This window comes from Hemitrygon akajei, unplaced genomic scaffold (assembly GCF_048418815.1).
Source record: "Hemitrygon akajei unplaced genomic scaffold, sHemAka1.3 Scf000060, whole genome shotgun sequence".
Classification (NCBI taxonomy): domain Eukaryota; kingdom Metazoa; phylum Chordata; class Chondrichthyes; order Myliobatiformes; family Dasyatidae; genus Hemitrygon; species Hemitrygon akajei.
In genome coordinates, this window is record NW_027331946.1 from 4745081 (window position 1) to 4761517 (window position 16437).

At 46.5% G+C, this 16437-nt stretch overlaps 2 protein-coding genes across 6 annotated transcripts in view; one reads left to right on the forward strand and one right to left on the reverse strand.

The window, feature by feature from the left end:
- Positions 1-16437, reverse strand: part of LOC140721733 (NACHT, LRR and PYD domains-containing protein 3-like) — a 943069-nt gene that overhangs the window by 195959 nt on the left and 730673 nt on the right. The gene's annotated exons all lie outside the window — the stretch shown is intronic.
- Positions 1-16437, forward strand: part of LOC140721721 (uncharacterized) — a 49449-nt gene that overhangs the window by 21035 nt on the left and 11977 nt on the right. For 4 of the 5 annotated variants that reach the window (XR_012097441.1, XR_012097442.1, XM_073036504.1 and 1 more), the window contains exon 2: positions 13442-13609. The gene's annotated coding sequence lies outside the window, so the exon portion shown is untranslated. The remainder of the gene's footprint in view (positions 1-13441; positions 13610-16437) is intronic. The other variant, XM_073036506.1, reaches the window with a different exon arrangement.

Below are 16437 nucleotides of genomic sequence, written 5' to 3' on the forward strand. Positions count from 1 at the left end.
ACTTCAGGTGAAATTCAATAGACCGTATGAAATAGTCTCTCAATTTAATGATGTGAATTATGTTATTACAACACACGACCGACGTAAACTAACACAGCTGATACACATAAATATGATAAAGCCTTATTTTGACAATCAGGCACCATCTGTGAGTGTTGTTGTCAAAATATATGAATCTGGCAACCCTGAGAATGAAACAATAGACTCGTCTGAGACTTTTCAAAAGCCAAACATGGTCCCAGTTAGACTAATGAACTCCGTTGTTCTAGAAAATATTGATAACAAGTTGGCTCATCTGCAGCCAAAGCAACAACAACAGCTGAAGGAATTAGTTCTGAAGTTTAAAGATTTATTTCCCGATGTTCCCAAGCAAACCACGGTCGTAGTACATGACGCAGATATTGGTCAAGCCAAACCGATTAAACAACACCCATATCGCATGAACGTAGAAAATGTAAATTGGCTGAGCAATTGTTGTAAGTGTGGAAACAGATTCAGTAGGTCTCAGAGGCACTGATTATGGGAAGGTAAATGCAGAAAAAAAAACAGATGCCTATCCTATCCCTAGGGTAGATGATTGCATCGATAAGGTTGGAATAGCTAATTTCTTACAAAGATTGATCTGTTGACAGGGTATTGGTGTGTTCCATTGACGGACAGAGGTAGAGAAATTTCTGCATTTGTGACACCATCTGGGTTGTATGAATACAATGTTTTGCCTTTTGGAAAGAAAAATGCTCCAGGAACATTCCAGATAATGATTGATTTTGAAATTCCAGGGTTAGAACACACAGATGCCTATATTGATGACTTAGTCACAGGGAGTGACACTTGGGAAGAGCATATCTCTGCAGTAGAAAAGCTGTTTGACAGGCTTTCGCAGGCCAGCCTTACAGTTAACTTGGCTAAGAGTGAATTTGGCCATGCCTCTGTGACCTGTCTTGGCTATGTTGTAGGTCAAAGGAAGTTGGCTCCTGTCCAGGCAATTACTCAAGTTCCTATTCTGACTGCCAAGAAGGCTCTTAGAAGGTTTCTGGGAATGGATGGATATTATCGTAAGTTCTGTAAGAACTTTGCTGCTATCGCTCTTCCTCTGACTAATCTCCTGAAGAAGGGTGAAAAGTTTGTTTGGACTGAACCTTGTCAGGAGGCATTTGATCGATTGTTATCAGTATTTGAGATTAGGCCAATCAATGTAGTATTCTCAGCAAATTTAATTAGCAGATTGGAGCTGTGGGTGGCAACACAACTCATGGGTGCACAGAAAGCAAATGACAGGGCCAAAGAGACAACCCTGTGGGTTATGTGTCCTGAGGGTCACAGCGAGAGGAGATGGAGCCCACTGTTACCACATGCTGGCGATCTGACAGGAAGTCCAGGAGCCAGCTACACAAGGCAGGGTGAAGGCCGAGGTCTCTAAGCTCCTTGTCGATACTTCATGCCTTTGTATGGCTACTGCTCTGCCCATGACTGCAAGGAACTGCAGAGAACTTTGGAGAGCAGAGAACATCAGGGAAACAAGCCTCCACTCCATGGACTCTCCCTACACTTCCCCTCCCTCGGAAAAGCAGGCCATGTACACAAAGAACCTCATAACCTGGACATTCTTGCTGCAAACCCGCTCCCCCATCGGGGAAGAGATACAAAAGCCTTAAAGTTGTACCTGGTGTACAACCAGGCTGAAGGATGGCTTCCTGTCTGCAGTTATAAGCCAAATGAAAGATAAAATGGACTCGGCCTCACAATGCAACTCGACGTGACCCTGCACCATATGTCTATCTGCATTGCACTTTCTCTGCAGCCATAATGCTTTGATACAGTTTTTTTTGTTGTATATGAACTCAATGTACTGTTGTAATGTATCGATCTGTGTGGATGGTACATCAGGCAAGATTTTCACTGTAGCTCAGTACGTGATGATAATAAACAAATTCCCCATTTTAATTGTGTGGAAATATTAGACAGACTGAGCTTCTGCTCCGGAAGCACAGAAGGAAACTGACCTGTTGTCATTTCTGTGGAAAGCAAATATATGGAAGATGCTTCAATCTCACATTACGATCTGCGGTAAATGGGATCAGGTGACCGGTGGTGGGTCTCCCATATTAATATCAGAATCAAGTTTAATAGCACCGGAATATGCCATGAAATTCGTTGTCTCTGCGGTAGCAGTAGAACCTAATTCTTAACAAAAGATTTTAACAATTGTGATTTAAAATAAGTATATATATAGTACAAAAATAGAAAAAAAATGTAATAAACTATTCTAATTGTGTGGAACTACTTGATCCGGATCTCACTGCGTTGTCTGAAGGGGACAAAAGTGAAGCTACACGGACACGTAGAGCAGTGACCCGCAAATGCTGCAGATCTGCAGAAAAACGTGAACAGGAAACGGGATCAGGTGACGGGTGGAGGGACTCCCACCTGAACCGATGACTCTGCTCCTCTCACCTCACACACTGCCCGACCCATCCGCCGCATTCCCCACATTATTCCATATTTACACCAGATACATGTCTACTTTTCCACACCATATCTACCCCGATCCCTTTCCCTCCACCCCCAGGTCACAGAGTCACGGGCTCGATTCCCATTCCCTTTTTCAGATACTGGGATCCCTGATTCAACCGCTAAAGATGCTGTGCATTTCAATGTGTTCACCTCTCAGTCCTCGACTCTCTAAATGACATTTAGAGTTATCACATTTGATCTTTCTTCAGGTTATGACCTCACCGCTCCAGGGATCAGTCAGGTGAATCTTCATTGCACTCTCTATAACAAATACTCTCTAACCTCTTTGTTCATCCTCTATGGAATTAATTTCCATCTTCTGCAGCCCCGTGTTGCCCCCACCACTCACCTCCCCCCCCTTGTCACTATTTTCACCTTCCACCTCCCCCCTCACCTGGATCCACCTCTCACTCCCCAGCTCTTGCCCCATCCCCACCCCTCACCTCTTTTCTCTGACTATTTCCCGTCCACTCTCAGTCCAGAGGGAGGGTCTCGGCCCGAAATGTTGACGGTCCATTTCCCTCCACAGATGCTGTCCGACCCACTGAGTTCCTCCGGCAGTTTGTTCTTTGGTCTGTATAACCCGTGTTAGTATGGGGAGCGGGATTTTACACCATATTGCAGGGTTAGGGTTAGTGGACTTTTCGGTGAGACAAAAACATTAATCACGGGTTTCATCACTGAATCCAGTGTTGTGGGATGTAAGGTCCCCTGTTATGTGTCCGGCTGTGCCGTGTTGTTGGTGGAGTGGGCAGTTTGTCTCGATTCGGGTCACAACACCAGAATTGCCAGCGGGGTCCACACACATTGTGTTAGTCAACAGAAAACCTCTCGTCCCTGCAGTCTTTGTCTCCTGGTAAACTCAACACCCTGACAGTATGGACCATAGATACCTCTTCCTCTCAGAGTCAGGGAATCACTCAGACAGCTGATCGCTGAGAGGAATTATATTTATTGGTCATTAAAGTTCGCCCAGATTCGTTTGGACGGATTTGATGTGGAGTTCGGGGTGTCACAGTGAAAGGGCCGGACGGCCGAACTCTCTCCGTTGTCCAAACATCCTTCCAGGTGAGGCGACACTTCACCTGTGAATCTTCCGGGGTCGCCCGTTGTGTCCGCTGCTCCCGATGCGGTCGCCTCGACACTGGTGACACCGGCTCCTCCGCAGTTGTGTCGGGTGGGAATGTTTTATAACGGGTGTCGATATTTTTCTACCCTTTTGTGCGGGAGGGGTGGGTTTTGGGGGTTGTTGATCGTGATGCCGTCCTTTTTGATGCGGGGGGTGTGGAGGGAGTTTCATTTTTTTTCTCTCTGAACGAATTTCATGCTTTCTTTGTTTCGTGGTTCTCTGGAGAAGAAAAAAACTCAGCGTTATTTATGAATACCTGCTTTGGTAATAAATTAACCTTTGAACTATCCACTCCGAGCAGGACTTCCCGATGTCCAAACATTTCAATTCCGATTCCCATTCCCGTTCCGACGTGTCATCCCATCCCTTTCCAAGATGAGGCGACCCTCAGGGTGCAGGATCAGCAACTTATATTTCGTCTGGGTGCCCCGACCCCCACAACCTGATAGCATGAATATCGATTTCCCCTTCTGGTGAACAAATTTACCTCACACCCCTCCCTCCCACTCCCTCTCATGCTCTCTGTCTTTGTACGTCCTCTCACCTGCTTATCACTTCATTCTGGGTCCACTGCTGCATTCCTTTCTCAATATATTGAAGTGTACCTGTGAGTGTCGATACTCAAAATATCCTCACACGTCAGGTGTTACATGGTTCGAACTTTGTACATCCTGTTCAGTGTTTAAATATATAAAAAGTTAAAGAAGCTTGAATCTTTACATAAATTATTATCGCAATATACGAATAGAAAATATTGTATTGTGGAAGTGGCAAATGTTAATGGGAGGAGATCAACCATTTGGGAGGTTTGGAAATGCATTTCATCTCGTTCATTGCCTCACTAAATTACTCTTTTTCCTGTCAACACAAAGAGAAAAAGAGCCTCTTTTCAATCAACTACAGTTGGTGGAGCGAGGCCAAGGAGTTAATCAGCTACTAATGATATGAAATGACGTAAAACTAGCTTGTAGCCTAGAATTTTTTTTTTCCATTTGGCTTCCAAAACAAAACTAAATTTATCCAGGTGTAGAAGAGGATTTTGGATGATTACCTTGAATATTTCATCAAAATCAGGCCGAAGATGAGCGAGCAGTGAATTTTTGTTTCATTATTTTCGACTCTTAAACATAGGTTTCGATGCTCATTCCGTGCTTAATATAGCTCCTTCCTGGTATCCAATGGTACAAATTGGAAAGAGCGGAAAAATGCTCGCATTTGTGTACAGGTATTCCCCAGCTTCCTTGGATAACGGGTCGAGTGAGAAGGAATTTCACAAGTACCTAAATTAAAAACAGTCACAGCTCCAGGATTTCACCAAAAACGATCAAATATCCTAATGTTATTAGTGGTATTTTTCCCCACCAGCCAACAACCCCGCTTCCGTAAAATTCCCTCTATTTAATATCCGGGGTTGTTAAATTCCGTGCTTGTTTATTTTGACTTTTTTACAGAGGTGTCGGCGCGGCGCTCCGGTGAGCTTTGCTAGCACTGCACCCCTGAATGTATGAGACAGTACAGTGTTAAATGCAAAATCCTGAACAGTGTCGATGATCAGAGGGATCTTAGACTCCAAGTTCATCGCTCCCTGAAAGAGACTGCACAGATTGATCGGGTCGATAAGAAGGCAAATGGCACGGTTGTCTTTATTAGTTGAAGCACTGAGTTCAAAAGTCATGAAGTTGTGTTGCAGCTTTGTAAAACTAGATAGACCACATCTGGAGTGTTTCATACAGTTCTGGTCGCTCCCATTCTCGGAAGGATGTCGGGGCTTTGGAGAGGGCGCAGAAGAGGTTTACCAGGACACTGCCTGGATTAGAGAGCATGAGCTATAACGGGAGGCTGGACAAACTTGTGTTGTTTTCTCCAGAACGGCGCAGGCTGGGGTGAGGCTGGATGGACGTTGATCAGATTACGAGAGGAATAGATAGAGTGGACAGAGGGTATGTTTTTTCCTGGGGGTTTGAAATGTCTGACACATTTAAGGTGAGAGGAGATGTGAGGCGCATCTGTTTATTTCCACAGAATGCTGGGAAGCTGGAGTCTATGCCTGGGGTGTTATACCCCACCGGTCACGTGATCCCATTTGCCCCTCCCATTTAACCGCAGATGTAACAATCTCTTTGTGCATGTTCACAATCTCCAGGTGGGTGGTCACGCATCCTCCATGTTGTGTTGGGAAATCTGATGTTGGCCACTGAGTCCCGTTAACTTCCCCCGAACTCGCCTCGCTTCCTGAGGCTCCTCATATTTGTCCTGGAGCTTTATGGCGGTTGTGTCTTCTCCCGGACTGGGGTGGGTGAGAAAGGAGAACGTCCCAGATTGTGGGGATCTTTGATTTCACTGCCTGCTTTACCGAGGGACTGGGAAGTCTCGGGGGGAAGATGGTTTCTGTGATGTGCTGATCTGGATCCAAAGGTCTTACCAGTTCCTCGCAGTCACGGGCAGAGTAGTTACCATGCAAAGCATGAAGTGTCCGGATGCGAAACTTTCTACGGTGTGTTGATAAAAATTTTGGTGAGGGTCAAAGTATATCTGGCAAAGTTCTTGTTATTTTTGCTAATTCTGTCATTTTAGAATCTTTTATACAATAGTATGTACTATTCATTCAGTACCTATGTGTTGCTGGAGGACCATCAGTGATTGTCCTTGATCCCTTCTCCCACCTGGTTCCATCTGCTCATCTTGTTCAACCTCTGTCCAGTCTCCTCACACCACCCAACCCCGCTTCAGTGATATACATCAACCATCTGGGTCATCCTCAGTCCACCTTGTATCCCACCTCCTCAATGTTATATATCAGCAAACTTTCTTCCAACCCTTGTCTTCATTGTGAAGTGTTCTTTTGTACCTTTGGCCTCGCTGAGTCATTTCCAGAATCGGTAATTGTTAGCTGGAATGCCGAAGGGTCATCAGGTCCCAGTTCTGTTGTGCATTGGTGTGGAGGTGCTGGTTTATGAACAGTGACGGGCTGACACACTGCAGCATTTTACTGGCAGCAAAGAGTACTGGGAGAGTTGGTGTTTGGGCTCTAATCCTGTGATTGGCATTCCAGGCAAATGAAACTGCTGGTGTTTTGGCTTTGACTTTGGTTTGAGCTTCTACAGAAGGGGCTGGATGCTCGTCCTGCAATGAAGCAGAAATTTCGAGCAGCTGGACATTGTTTGTGGTGAAATCCTAGATTGCACTACCCAGTGTAAGATGTGGGGACGATGTGTCAGACTCTCGGGGTCGGTGAGTGGCAGGTTCAGCTGTGTGAGTCTGTGAGGTTGGGTCCTGGGAGATCACGGTTTTTGATCCAGGTAAAGTGGACCCGGGATTGAGCTGCTTGGGCTTGTGAGGTGTTGATCGAGTATTTCTGGTCTGGGATCAGATGTTTGTTTCTGGAGTTCCTTTGGAAGCAATGACTCCCTATCTGAGGAGAGCATGAGTTCCCATTCCATCCCTCACAGGGAGAGGCTGTGAGTAAATGGGCTGTTCCGTGTTTACAACAGTAGAAATAGACCCTGAGTTTGGTGTTCAAACTGTGTTTGGAAATCCCCCCCCCCCCCCCCTCACTGTCACACAGTGGAAATCAGGCAGCTGTGCTAAAGATCTGCACTAAAAACTGAAAATATTTGAAGTCATTCTGATGAAATGTTATTAATTGAATTGTATTGTAAGCTGTTCCTTACTTGCTGAGTGTTTCTGGTGTTATGATACCAGCCCCCTCCTTTGTGAGAATTGCAAGAGCCCTAGAAAAGGGGGGGTCAATGACCCGAGAGAGAGAGAGCAAGAGAGAGAGAGAGACAGGCTGAATGGACACAGGAAATGGAAAGACATTCCACTGGGACAAAAGCTGGTGACTGTGGCATTGTTCTCAGGAGACACCTGGGAACTGCAGACGTGCCAACTCGCAGGGACATTGTAAAGCCCTCGGGAAAAGTGGGCTGGTTGAGAGAGAGATTGCATCACCTGCAACCTGATTGACACCTGAGATCCTGTGAGGCAGTATAAAGAAGGGTCTGAAAGAGGACGACCCTCAGACGCACCAAGGAGACACCGAGAAGCACGATAACGCTTCCCGTGGGAACGGGAAGCCATTTTGAAATAAGCCACGTGCGTTAAATTCCGAATGCGGGGTTTGTGGCTGGAACCAACGGAAGATCGCTTTTAACTAACAACGGGGAAGATCGCTCCCCTGATTCCATGGATGTTTCGGGCAAGTTTTTCCATTTATCTCTCTCTCTCTCCAACACGTGAAACCAAAAGAGAAAAGCCTGCAGACTTCAGAGTGACTCTTTATATTTCCAATTGGACTCAGTATTATATACCCTAGACAACGAAAGAGCTTATTTCTGAGTGATTATTAATGTACCTGCGTTTTAGATTGAGTATTGACGCATGTTATCTGAATGTTTGTATTAACCATACGTTTGTGCCCTTATTGAATAAAACGTTTGAAAATAGTAGCATCCGACTCAGCTGATCCATCTATCTTTGCTGGTAAGTTACCTGGTTACGGGGGTTTTCGTAACAAGTGGGGTTCTCGTCTCGGGATTTGACACCAAAAAGGGGGAGGTCAGTAAATCGGGATTGTAAGTCAAAAAAAAAAATAATTTGGATCTGGTACGCAGGTAGCCAGACAGAAAAACCAGCAAAGATGGATGTGTCGGAATTTAGGAGAAACCCGACGGTAGAGGCGCTAGGGAAGGCTACAAAATCAGACTTAGTAAGTTTGGCGCAGGCCTTAGACCTCACAGCGGTGAAGCCAGCAATGAAAAAGCAGGAAGTGCTAAGGGTCATACAACAGCATTACGTTGGGAAGAAGGTGTTTACAGCTGAGGATTTGGAAAATATTCCCGAAAGGAGATTAGTGAGTGGGACAAATCAGGCAGAGTTGGAGAAAGCAAGGCTGGAACATGAGTTTAAAATAAAGCAGCTAGAAATAGACGCAGCTCAGAAGACTGCAGAGAGAGAAGCCGAGAGAGAAAGAGAAGCCGAGAGGGCAAGAGAAGCCGAGAGGGAAAGAGAGCAGGTGCTCAAACTATAGCAGCTAGAAGCAGAAGAGAGAGAGAAACAGAGGAACTATGAATTGGAGCTGGACAGGCGGAAACAAGAGCGAAGAACTCAAGGGGGAGAGAAAGAGGGGTTTGATATTAGTCGGGCGTTGAGGTTGGTCCCCCCGTTCGAGGAGACGGATGTTGATAGTTATTTCTTGCTCTTTGAAAAGGTGGCAGAGAATCAGCAGTGGCCCAGAGAGCAATGGGTGGCGTTGTTACAAAGTGTGTTACGAGGAAAAGCACAGCGGGTATATGCCGCGCTGCCCACAGAAAGGGACGGGAATTATGATCAAGTAAAGGAGGCCATTCTCCGAGGTTACGAGTTAGTACCTGAGGCGTATAGACAAAGGTTCCGAAATTTAAAAAGAGGGTGGAATCAAACGTATACCGAGCTAGCCCATGAGAAGGGTGTGCTCTTGAATCGTTGGTGCACAGCTGAAAAGGTGGCCGAGGACTATGGGCGTCTCAGGGAGCTAGTTTTGATTGAGGAATTTAAAAGTTGCGTTCCGGAAGAGATCCGAATGTATTTAAGTGAGAGGACGAATCAGTCCATCTCAGAGATGGCTAGGCTCGCAGATGAATATGCCCTAACCCACAAGACAAAGTTTTCCTCGCCACAAAGTTACCCGAGAGACCGTCGGAATGGTAGGGACAGTCCGCCGGCTAAGGGAGAGACTCCACCGGGAGCTAGCACAAAAAGTGAGGATAACAGACAGGAAACCTGGAGATCTCCTGGTTTAAACTGTTTTAATTGTGGAAAGATGGGACATATTGCATCAAAGTGCTTTGCTCTGAGAAAGGAGCCAGAGAGGGAGAGAGCAGCGATCCCTATCGGGCGTGCAGTGGTAATCAGGACGTTGACAAGAGGGCCCCAGGTAGATGGAGTACCGGAGGGGCGGGAGACATTTAGTTCCGAAGGAACCGTGTCTTTGAGGGAAGGGGACCCCCCCATCCCTGTACGAATTTGGAGAGACACGGGGGCGGAACTATCGTTAATTAGCCGTAATGTGTTAAATTTCGGCCCTCGGACGGGGGAGGTTGCCCTGAGAGGAATCGGGAACCAGATCACGGTCGTGCCTTTGCATAGGGTCTTTCTCGATTGCGAGTTGGTGTCGGGACCTGTGGAGCTAGGAGTCCTGCCGGAGTTACCGGGGGAGGACGTGGACCTCCTGTTGGGTAATGACCTCGCGGGTGGGAAGATGGGAACCGCCCTGATAGTTGAGGCCCCGCCCATGGAGTCCCCGAGCTATCGCACATGCGCGGTCACTCGCAGCCTGTCGAGAGCGGCGACTGGGACCGCGCGCAGTTTGAAATTGGCCCAGACGTTTTTACCGACCCTACACCACGAGGGTTCAGAGGGTGGTAAAACGGAAGGTAGTAAAGTAAAATGGGGTAAGGGTAAGGAGATAGCCCTCCCCTTAGTGAAGAGAAAGGTCCTAGAGGTAGGAAATAAAGATGAGAAACGGATAAAGCTGTTAAAACGTCCAGAGTTGGACGTGGTTGATCTGTCTGGTTTGGCAGAATTGTTTGGAGAAGTTGAGAGTCCTAAAGATGTTCTCGATGGTCCCGAGAGTGAAATGAGGGCAGTCTTAGAGGAGAAGGGTACCCTTGCCGTGGAGAAGTCAGCTGAAATGGCCGAGGAGGTTGTTTCAGCTCGCAGGGTTGCGCCTTCCCCAACGGGGGGCTGCCTAGAGAGTAACTGGAAGGATCGGGGGACGTTAGAATTTGAAAAAGGTACGGGTATTGAAAGCCTGGAAGGGGCCAATGTCCCGTTTGAGTGTGTCCAAGATGGGGGCGCACGTGGTGCTGAACCTGGTAACAGAGCTCAGGGGAAGTCTGAGGTGTTTGATTCAGGGGGACGGGGCGGCCGTCCTCGTGAGTCAGATAGACCTGGTTCGGGGAAAAAGGGGTTAACCTTGGGAAGTGTGAGTTCCCAGAGGGTTGTACAGAAGGGGGTCTTCAGAGTTAATGTGGAGTTTACGAATGGGGAGATAACTGTTGTTGTGGAGGGAGACGGGAAATCTGTAATTCCCAAATCAAAGGAAGAAAATTTAATGTCTGGATTGATGTCAGAAGCAGCAACCAGGCTGCAGAGACAATGGCTTGGTAACACGGTGCCTGCGAATCAATTACAGGTTGATTTGGAATGTAAAGGTGCCCCACACGCTATTGTTATTCAAGAGGGTGCTGTGAAAAGGCAGAATTTGAAATGCTGTCTGAACAAAGCGAGATCGCTTGCGGATCTTAAATTGGAAACTAATAGCATGACGGGTCCTGAAGAGAAAAACGACAAATGGCCTAAAATTAAGGAATTGGGTGGTCTAAGTTTGGAACACGCTGATAAAATAACTCCTATGAAAGGAGCGGGCGAAAGCTTATTTCGCCAGGGTGCCCAAGATCGCCACGAGGGAATTAACCGGAAAAAAGGCGAGGGTTAATGGGGGCGCGATTTTTAAAATAGCAGAAGCCGGTTTTAAGGGATTTTGACAAAGTATGTGAATAATAAAGACAACACCCATGGAAGCTTGACTGTTAAGTTTGAAAGTAGCATAAAAATTTGTCTTTTGCATGAACCTTTGTAGATGTATGTAAGCTAAGATCACACCTCCTTAGTTATGTTGCCGAAGAAAGCAAATAAATAAGGTGGTTATTGAGCTGAAGTTTGATGCTACCAGGCGTTAGTAGGGCACATGAGGTTAAGGTATTAAAGAAAAGGGGCACTGTACTTGTTAACTGTTTAGATGCTGACTTGAATGTATAACTGTATTACTCTGTAGTGAAAAGAAAAGCAGCTGTGTTGTATTAGATTCAAAATTTCTGTAAGACTGTACCACTCTGGGTTTTAACCGCTGGTAAAAACCTTTTTAAGAGGGGAGGTGTTATGATACCAGCCCCCTCCTTTGTGAGAATTGCAAGAGCCCTAGAAAAGGGGGGGTCAATGACCCGAGAGAGAGAGAGCAAGAGAGAGAGAGAGACAGGCTGAATGGACACAGGAAATGGAAAGACATTCCACTGGGACAAAAGCTGGTGACTGTGGCATTGTTCTCAGGAGACACCTGGGAACTGCAGACGTGCCAACTCGCAGGGACATTGTAAAGCCCTCGGGAAAAGTGGGCTGGTTGAGAGAGAGATTGCATCACCTGCAACCTGATTGACACCTGAGATCCTGTGAGGCAGTATAAAGAAGGGTCTGAAAGAGGACGACCCTCAGACGCACCAAGGAGACACCGAGAAGCACGATAACGCTTCCCGTGGGAACGGGAAGCCATTTTGAAATAAGCCACGTGCGTTAAATTCCGAATGCGGGGTTTGTGGCTGGAACCAACGGAAGATCGCTTTTAACTAACAACGGGGAAGATCGCTCCCCTGATTCCATGGATGTTTCGGGCAAGTTTTTCCATTTATCTCTCTCTCTCTCCAACACGTGAAACCAAAAGAGAAAAGCCTGCAGACTTCAGAGTGACTCTTTATATTTCCAATTGGACTCAGTATTATATACCCTAGACAACGAAAGAGCTTATTTCTGAGTGATTATTAATGTACCTGCGTTTTAGATTGAGTATTGACGCATGTTATCTGAATGTTTGTATTAACCATACGTTTGTGCCCTTATTGAATAAAACGTTTGAAAATAGTAGCATCCGACTCAGCTGATCCATCTATCTTTGCTGGTAAGTTACCTGGTTACGGGGGTTTTCGTAACACTGGTAATTCCAGTTTCTTTTTATTTCTTGGTTTATATTTCATGAAATGGACCTGTCTTAACCTGGAAATGAAATTGGCTGTGATAGTTTGTAGGCCTCTGTTAGACTCTGCAAGTCTGCCCTCTCCACGCCACCGATGTTGTCCAAGGGAATGCCATTAGGACCCATACAGCTTGGCACCGGTGTCGTCACTCAAGGACACACAGGCAACCTCTGCCAAGGCTCGATCTAGCAACCTTCAGATCTCTAGACAAAAGCCTTAACCACTTGGCCACGTGCCAACACATGTGATAGTAGAACAGTAAAGAAAGCACAACGTTTCCCTTTAAATTATCCTGGTACCAATTTGTCCGTTATTCCTGGAAATGTGTTCTAACAAGCTTTACATAAATAATCTCAGGAATGATCGGTGTTATGCATGAGGAGCATTTGATGGTTCTGGACCTGTGCTCGATGGAGTTCAGAGGGACGGTGGGGGTGGTGGAGGATGTATGGTTAAGTAAACCTACCAAATGCAGAAAAGCCTGGATACAGTCGACATGGAGAGGATGTTTCCATTAGACTGAGAGTCTGTGATCTGACAGAGTCTCAGAATAAAGATGCTTCCCCTTAAAACTCAGATGAAAAAAAAAATTGGCCAAAAGATGTCTGATCTGTGGAATTTGTTGCCACAGAGGTTGGCTGAGGCTGCGATTTGGGTATATTTATGACAGAGATTAATATATTCATGATTGCTAAGTAGCTTCAGGGTTACAGGAGGAAGACAGGAATATGGTGTTGGAATAAAAATCAGCCGTGGTTGAGTGGTGGGTTGAGTAGATCGAATCATCTAATTCTGTTCCTGTGTCTTATGTCTTACCGTGACTGAATGATGGCTCCTTCCTATCCCATATCATTCTGTGACATGTGAGGGACAATAAAAGATTGTTCACTGAGATCATTAAATCTGCCTTCATCGTTTAAATTTCAGTGAGTTTTGTTCTTAGTAACATTAAGCAGAAATGTTTAGTTCTCCTTTTCATTATTAATGTGCTTCATTGTCTCTCTGGTTAAAGTTAGACCTGTGGTGAGAGATTTATTTGAAGAAATACCCCAACTGGAGGCAAACCACGACTGAAGACGAGGGAACAGCAACAAGTGAACCAGCACGAGGACTGAGAGCTTCAACTGGAGAGAACCCATCTGACTCAGAGATTCCAGTGATTCAGTCGGGAGAAAGTTTGGTGAGTCTCATTTACTCAAACACTGGTCCTTTAGACATTACATACCTGTACAAAGGAAGGTAGGAAATAGTTGGAGTGAGACCGAATGTGCCCAGAAGTACCAGTTATGCCTCTGTCAGACCCAGTTGCAATCACTCCAGGTCTGGTAATGTGCTTCCAGCAGCCCAGCCCTTTGAAACCACTCCCATTCCCTCACAGTGGTTACTCAGTTCAAGATCTTGCATCCTCTGATGTAGCTTTTGGTCAGTTCTGAGTGGGGAGAGGGAAAGAGAGGGGAGTATTTATGCTGACTGTCTTTCAAAAACAGTATTTGTTTGAACTTGCTGCAAACTCTCTACCCATACCCTGTACTTTCTCAAGTACATAGATGACAAGTAGCAATGGGCGTAACCCCAGAAAACGTCATTAAGCACGGGACTTGAGTCCAAGAAACAGCCTCTCACCATCACCCTGTGCCTCCTACCACCCAGCCATTCCCAGACTCTGGGACTCTGTAACAAACTCAATGTTAACAGGAAGATTAGTCAGTGATTAAGATGAAGAGAGACTTGTGGCCTCCTGAAAGGACACGTGAGCTGAACTGTCTGATCCTGTGGACCACATCCACCCTCTTTGACAACGTAATTTACCCCTTGCCCATCCACCCAGGTCATGTTGCATCTGATAACCCACAGTACCCCAACCACCCTCCGTCCTGCCAGTGCCCCCACACCCTTCTAACCATTCACCCTACACCAACACATAGAAGGCCTCCTTCACCCATGTCCACCCTCCCAGCTTGGGGAACCAGAGCAAACTGATCACGCGATCCTGACTCAGTGCAAAACTAAAACCAGGGATGAAAGACTGGAGAGCCCAGAGCCTCCAGCTGTCCGGCTCGGTCCCGGCCCTTTCCCACTGTAACCGGCCCTTGATTTACACAAACCCGAGATCAACACCCTCCTCACCGCCATCTGAACAGGAGAAACACCCGTATCAGCTGGGGTGACCTGCAGTTTGTCCCCGTATGTGTAAAAACTCCCCGCTGTCAGATATGGAGACCAGAATCGTATGCGGTAAAACCATATAACAATTACAGCATGGAAACGGGCCATCTTGGCCCTTCTAGCCGGTGCTGAACGCTTACTCTCACCTAATCCCACTTACCTGCACTCTGCCCATAACCCTCCATTCCTTTCCTGTACATATACCTATCCAATTTTTTTTAAATGACAAAATCGAACCTGTCTCTACCACTTCCACTGGAAGCTCGTTCCACACAGTTACCACTCTCTGAGTAAAGAAGTTACCCCTCGTGTTACCCCCTAAACTTTTGCCCCTTAACTCTCAACACATGTCCTCTTGTTTGAATCTCCCCTACTCTCAATGGAAAAAGCCTATCCATGTCAACTCTGTCTATCCCGTCATAATTTTAAATACCTCTATCAAGTCCTCCCTGAACCTTCTACAGTCCAAATAATGAAGACCTAACTTGTTCAACCTTTCTCTGTAACTTGGGTGCTGAAACCCAGGTAACATTCTGGTAAATCTCCTCTGTACTCTATTGACATCTTTCCTATAATTCAGTAACCAGAACTGTATACAATACTCCAAATCTGGCCTCGCTAATGTCTTCTACAATTTTAACATCACATCCCAACTCCAATACTCAATGCTCTGATTTATAAAGGCCAGCATACCAAAAGCTTTCTTCACCACATGAGATTCCACCTTCAGGGAAATATGCACCATTATTCCTAGATTTCCTCACACTGTCTACAAGCTTTCTCTATTTGTGAACTAACCTCTTCTCTCCTAGTCTCTTCAATTTGATTCCCACCCCCACAACCATTCTAGTTTAAAGTCTCCCCAGTAGCCTTCACAGATCTCCCCATCAGGATATTGGTCCCCTTGGGTTTCAAGTGCAACCCGTCCTTTTTGTACAGGTCACTCCTGCCCCAAAAGAGGTCCCAATGATCCAGAAACTTGAATCCCTGCCCCTGCTCCAATCCCTCAGCCACACACTTATCCTCCACCTCATTCCATTACTACTGTCACTGCCGCGTGGCACAGGCAGTAATCCCGAGATTACTACCTTTGCGGACCTTCTTCTCAACTCCCTTCCTAACTCCATATATTCTCCTTTCAGGACCTCTTCCCTTTTCCTACCTATGTCATTGGTACCTATATGTACCACGACCTCTAGCTCCTCAGCCTCCCACTTCAGGATATCATGGACGTGATCAGAAACATCCATGGCACCAGGGAGGCAAACTACCATCCGGGTCTCCTGACTGCGTACACAGAATCGCCTATCTGACTCCCTAACTATTGAGTCCACTATTGCTACTGCCTTCCTCTTCCTTTCCCTACCCTTCTGAGCTTCAGGGCCGGACTCTGTGCCGGAGGCACGGCCGCTGTTGCTTCCCCCAGGTAGGCTGTCTTCCCCCCCCAACAGTATTCAAACAGGTGTACTTATTGTCAAGGGGTACAGCCACTGGGGTACTCTCTAGTACCTGACTCTTCCCCTTCCCCCTCCTAACCATGACCCATCTGTCTGCCTCCCATGGCCCTGGTGTGACCACCTGCCTGTAACTCCTCTCCATCAACTCCTCGCTCTCCCTGACCAGACGAAGGTCATCGAGCTGCATCTCCAGTTCCCTGGCTCAGTCCCTCAGGAGCTGCAGCTCGGCGCACCTGGTGCAGATGTGAACATCCGGGAGGCTAGGAGACTCCGGGACCTCCCACATCCGACACCGAGAACAGCAAGCTGCCCTCACACTCATAATTCCCAGCATGGAACCGTAAACCCACGGTGGATTTGTCCGATGACTTGTGAACATATGTGA